The 6,012-nt window shown below is 36.9% G+C and overlaps 1 non-coding gene across 1 annotated transcript; it reads left to right on the top strand.

Annotated features, from left to right (window-relative positions):
* Positions 1-248: 248 nt before the first annotated feature.
* On the top strand, positions 249-320 carry trnae-uuc (transfer RNA glutamic acid (anticodon UUC)). Its single transcript has one exon. It is a non-coding gene; the product is annotated as a tRNA-Glu (tRNA).
* The last annotated feature ends 5,692 nt before the right edge of the window (positions 321-6,012 follow it).

Below are 6,012 nucleotides of genomic sequence, written 5' to 3' on the forward strand. Positions count from 1 at the left end.
TTGCAGCTGCACCACTTCCTTCCTTGGTTTTATTTGAAACTCCGCCCAGACCAACCACTTCATCAGCTTGTGCTCCACCCTCTACTTATGAGATGCCTCTTTCAATGCAGAACTTCACAATAAATGGAAATGTGCAGTTTATTTTTAACAAGTAAAACTTAAAACTAATTCTTCAATACAAATTAAAGGTTATGTCCTTTGGGACTATATCTCTTCATATGTGTGTGATGAAGTGTACATGTATAGCTTCCCATATGGTCTAGCAGTTAGGATTCCTGGTTTTCACCCAGGCGGCCCGGGTTCGACTCCCGGTATGGGAACGCCTTTGTTATTGCTACTAACAACAAATAAGCAAGATGGGCTGAATGGCCTCCTCTCGTTTGTAAACTTTCTTATGTTTTTATGTATATCCATTGCTACAGCACCAGTTTACCATGATGATGGATAGCTCTTGTGTCATCTGGAAAGAGTTGCATGTTCTGTCTTACCTGATGACGGCAGTCTGTGGTTGCTTGTGTTGTCTGGTTCCTTTGGCTGCTTGTGTGGCGGTGGGAATGGTGAGTCAGGGTTAAAAACCGTAACATCACATTTTCTTGCTTTTGTGGCGATGAGTTCAACATTAACTGCTGCATTAACATAGTTTTTTGCAATGAATTTGCTTTTTGAGAAGTTTTTATTTTCATTATAAACTACACCACTTCTGTTGAGGTGTTCCATACATGACGGCTCCATTTTACCACATTTTGTTAGAGATATTAATGCAAAGAGTGCAAACTCAGTAACTCTAGCAAAATAGTAAAACAGTGTTGATCTTTTTATCTACATAGTGAAATCTATGATGCATAACTGTAAGAAATGAGGTGTCTCTTAAGATGGGTTCACACTAGACAACATAAGTAACTTAATGTAACATAGTAACCCTTTATGTCAGTTTATTATTATTATTATTATTTGTTTATTTAGCAGACACCTTTATCCAAGGCGACTTACAGAGACTAGGGTGTGTGAACTATGCATCAGCTGCAGAGTCACTTACAACAAAAAGGAGGACAAGGAGGTTAAGTGGCTTGCTCAGGGTCACACAGTGGGACCTTCTGGTTACTAGTCCTTTTCTTTAACCACTGGACCACACAGCGTCCTAAGTTTAAACAGGTTTTAATGGACAAGACATAAAGTTAATTTCACAAGGTCTCAAAATACCTCATGTTTCCTCCATAAAAACCTCTTTAATTATCTATTAATGAAACATTTATAATACAATCTTCATTAATATTAAAAAAATAAATCATGAACATGTAAATAATTGTTTTTACAGTTGAGAGCAAGGATTTAACATATTGCTCATTCTTCACTAAAGTTAGAATGTTTCTTAAGTGATTCTGTTAAATATAATGTTAAACTGTAGTTAGTGTGATTTTACTGCAGTGTGGTGTCAAACTGCAGTTACAATGATTATTTCAGTCTAGTGTAAAACTGCAGTTAAAATGTAATTTTATTACAGGCTACTGTTAAACTGCAGTTGCAATGTATTTTTTTACTGCTTTTTTGGTATGCATTCTGGGAGGTGAAGTTCAAATTATATATATATATGTATGTATATATTAGCTTAACTCATGCTCCACCAATTTGCAAAAGGTATCATTTCCGTTTAAGTTATTTTACATGGTTTTGATCAGAAACTGTCAATTATGCCGAATTCTAGTTATTAATTATGACAAAAGTTTCACGCAGTGCTCTGAACTGAACGACTGCCGAATGACTGACCGAATCTGACAGAAACAGTTTAATTGAAGGCAGTGTGCTAAATACATTCCAAAATAAATTCGGAAAAACCTGAAGCCTACGTGAGCTTGATAAATCACCTTTCTCAATATTCTGAATACAAAAACACCAGTTTGAATATGGACAAGATCACCATATGTTGATTGTTATCCAATTTAAAAAACATGATATTTCTATATAGGAGATGTTCAAACTTTTGTCCACTAACTGTAGGTCCCCCATAGTCCACAAAAATATATATTAAAAAAACAAACATACCGTACATTGTCGTGTCGTCAAATCAGGGTTCCCAACCTTCTAATTATGTTTTTGTTGACATACAGATTTACAGTGGCCTTTTTTTTTTACTGACATCATTTAAAAAAAAAATAGAAACACTCAACCTCTCCGCTCCTCCTGCACTAGAAGACTGGCTGTACCTCCTCTACGCTCCCCTGCCTCCAGAGCCTGCTCCTTCTCCACCCTCGCCCCGCAGTGGTGGAATGACCTTCCTACAGATGTCAGGACTGCCCAGTCCCTGACCACCTTCCGGCGCCTCCTCAAGACTCACCTCTTCAGACAGCAACTGTAGAACTTCTCTTTTCCCTCTGGACACTTTATCACTCTTCCTTAAATGCACTTTACTTGCTCTTATCTGCTCCCTATTTTACTGCATTTAATCCTGTACTTTAGAGTACTGTAATCTGTCACAAGTGTTATATAATCTGTAGAATTTTGTATCTAATTATATCCTGATGTAACTATCACTGACACTGTTATCTGCTCCGTTATTGAATTGTATTTTGTCATATACTTGTACTTGCTAGAACCGAAGTCATTGTATTTTATCTTGCTCTTAATTGTATTAATACTTTTACTGTGATTCTTGAAATGTATTTTTGTTTACAACTGTAAGGGCGTATGCTAAGAAATAATAATAATAATAATAATAATAATAATAATAATAATAATAATAATAATAATAATAATAATTATTATTATTATTATTATTATTATTATTATTATTATTATAAAATAGGCTAGTTTTGTGTACTTACATTTCTTTAGGTCTTACTTACTTCTTATCGTCACACATGGACACATTTGCAGATCATTTGCTTTGTTGGTCTGAAGCTGGTGCTGTTGTTTTTAACAGCAGTCTTCATAGTCAGAATTTGATTCAGAATGTCTGACAATTGATTTCTTACGTCTGTTTTTACAAGGTTCATCTGAGAAAAAACATGTTTTAATTCTTCAGTACTGTGTGGCAAAGCCAACATATTAATGGCAATCTTGGCAAGTGTAGGAAAACATGGCTCTCCGCTAGGTGTAAACAAGAGCGCAATTTTGTGCCAGTTTTCATCAGCTGCCAGATCTCTAAGATCCGTCAAGTCAGTCACTTGTTATTGCATAAATTCCATGTAGGCTATCCAACATATTTCCAATAACAAAAAAGCATTCCAAGCTGGGCGATGTCTCCCAAGCTCGCTGTGTGTTGTGATGGGGTACCCCACCCCTATATATATGTGTGTGTGTGTGTGTGTGTGTGTGTGTGTGTGTGTGTTTGTGTGTGTGTGTGTGTGTGTACAGTGTATTGTTGCTGTTATAATAATAATAATAATAATAATAATAATAATAATAATAATAATAATAATGACTACTGTGTTTTATTATGTATTGTGCATTCAGTACCTCTCGTGAGAATGCGTGATTGTCAGCTAGTGATTGTTGAATTAACTGACAGTCACGCAGATTTATTAAACCCGTGCAAAATGTTGCTGAGGGGTTAGTAAGATAATTTATAGCTGGTTAATCCCTCGGCCACCACTATAAAAACCTGCAGCTTCCGTGGAGTTGGGAGAGGGTGTTAGAGGAGAGAATTCTTCTTTTGATACTTTTCACTGCCATCACATAAGGTGTAGGTATATGTCATTGTGATTGGGAAAGCCACAAGCAATAAAAATATATATCATATTTATTTTGATTCATAATCACTGACATTTTTATTTATTTACGTTTTAGTGTTAAAATGTGACTTTTTCTTTTTTTTTTACTGGCTTACTTGTTTCTCAATCGCCAATACAGCAAAGGCTTTCCTTGCTTTTCTGTTGATCGGAGGTGTTTTTTGACACGCTTCATTAAAGAAAATGCTCTTTCTCCAGGGTCAGGAAGAAGTTTTCAGAGGTACGGGGCTTTCAGCACCGATTTGTAAAAATATTTCTAATGGCCCCCTTTACCGCTTGCATTCTTCTTCTTCCCGTTTCTTGTGTTTATGCTTTGCTGCCCCTGAAAGAGACATTGTTTGCTGTATTCAAGCAAAATCAAACTGACTGACCTGGAATTTACTTGTGTTGCCCCGCGAAAGTGAGCGAGACAGTAAGTTCCCGGTCAGCCAGTTCGATTTTGTGTGAACACCAGTGAGATGCACTGCCTCGGTTGAAATGTCAGTGAGTGAAGTTCTTCCAGTTAGCGCGCAACTCCGTATCTGTTTAAAATAATAAAATAAATAACCTTTTCATTTTGGGCGCCCCCATGACTTTGGGTCCTAGGCAGGTGCCTAGTTTGCCTATGCGTTAATTTGGCCCTGTGTACAACATGTGCAACTGTTAATGAGTTAACTGCTGTGTAAACTTGACACAATGCTTTGTTTCCGTGATTGAAATAAGCAACTACTATCGGCAGACCTGAAACAAGATGTCAGTTTGGTTGCCTGAGAATGTACGATCTTAACTAGTTTGAAACATTATAATGAATTTTAGTGCTTAACTGAATGGCCTGAAAAACTATTTAGAACACTGTCAGCAGTAGTTTATGAAAACCTTTTTTTTACCTTTATAGTAATTTGTGAATCTAAAATTGAGACTGTAACGCCTGTCTTTCTATAGCAATGCAATTTACTTAATGTGTTGGGAATCAGAGACCTTCGCTCTACAAGCAAAACATGTAAGAAATGCTTACAAAACCCGTCGAACAAAGTGTTTGGTTTAAAATATAATGTATCTAATTGCTTTAAATTATCCTTTTTTGTGTTTTTTTTTTAGATGGGCTTGAGGGAGGGGGGGTTGGTTAGGTGGTACGTGGATATATATATATATATATATATATATATATATATATATATATATATATATATATATATATATATATATATATATAAAATGGGTTGGGAGGGGCTCCCGAGTGGTGCATCCAGTAAAGGTGCTCCGCGTGGAGTGCAGGATGCGCCCTATAGCCTGAAGATCACAGGTTCGAATCTTGCTTAGGTCAGCAGGGCAATCCACGGCTCACCACGCACCAGCAACCCCTGTGGCTGATTGGCTCCACTGCAGACCAGCAGGCGCCCTTTCAACTAAGACTTTTTACAAACAGATATTATTGTGCCGAGCGTTTAAGAACGTTTAAAAAAAAAAATTCTGAATTGGCCGCCATTTTATCCTCAATAAAAACAAAATAATAATACAATGCCAGACTTCCTCCATGTAAATTTTAACTTGTTTGACACTCCAGTGTCCATACAGTCCTGGAGGATTTAGATCGCAAGAGTTCGGTAACGGAACTGACAGTAATCATTTTAAAAAAGGTCAGGAACAAAATGAAACCGTGAGTACTGCAAGACACCTCTCTCTCAGGACTGCTGAAATTAATGCAATTGAAGCCAGTAAAGAAGAGCAGAATACTAAAAAAGTAACCGCTTGGGCTGTGTCAGTTTTTAATGATTGGTCAGCACAAACAAAAAATAATATAATAAAACTGCACCTAAGACTGAAATAAACACAGTTTTAAGAAGTTTCTTTGCTTAAGTGATAACATCAGCTGGCACACAGTATTCAGTTAGCAGCTACTCAAGCTTGCAAGATGGTTTGAATGGTTTTTTAAATTCCCCCACAGTGGGACGATCTATAAACATTCATTTCTGTCCTGAAAACTTACAAGCAAAAACAAAAAGACAAGTCATAACATCACCCTGCTGTATCCCAAACATACTTAAACAAACTTAAGTCATCGGTACGCCCAACCTATTTTTTAAGACGCTATTGGGCACCAGCTGTAAAAGACAGGAAGCCCTGGAGTCACATCCTCTCTGGAGTACCGGTGTCACAGGAAATAAGTTAGCTGGGAAGTTAGCATTTGCCTTTTTGAGCCTTTCTATGCTTGCGCGAATCTTAGACCTTAAAAGCAAGGTTAAGCCGTCACCATTTTCTGTCTGTGAACTTTAATTGAGAACAGACTGTTATTGCGAGCTTTCCAATG

The sequence above is a fragment of the Acipenser ruthenus genome, chromosome 3 (genome assembly GCF_902713425.1).
Source record: "Acipenser ruthenus chromosome 3, fAciRut3.2 maternal haplotype, whole genome shotgun sequence".
Lineage (NCBI taxonomy): Eukaryota > Metazoa > Chordata > Actinopteri > Acipenseriformes > Acipenseridae > Acipenser > Acipenser ruthenus.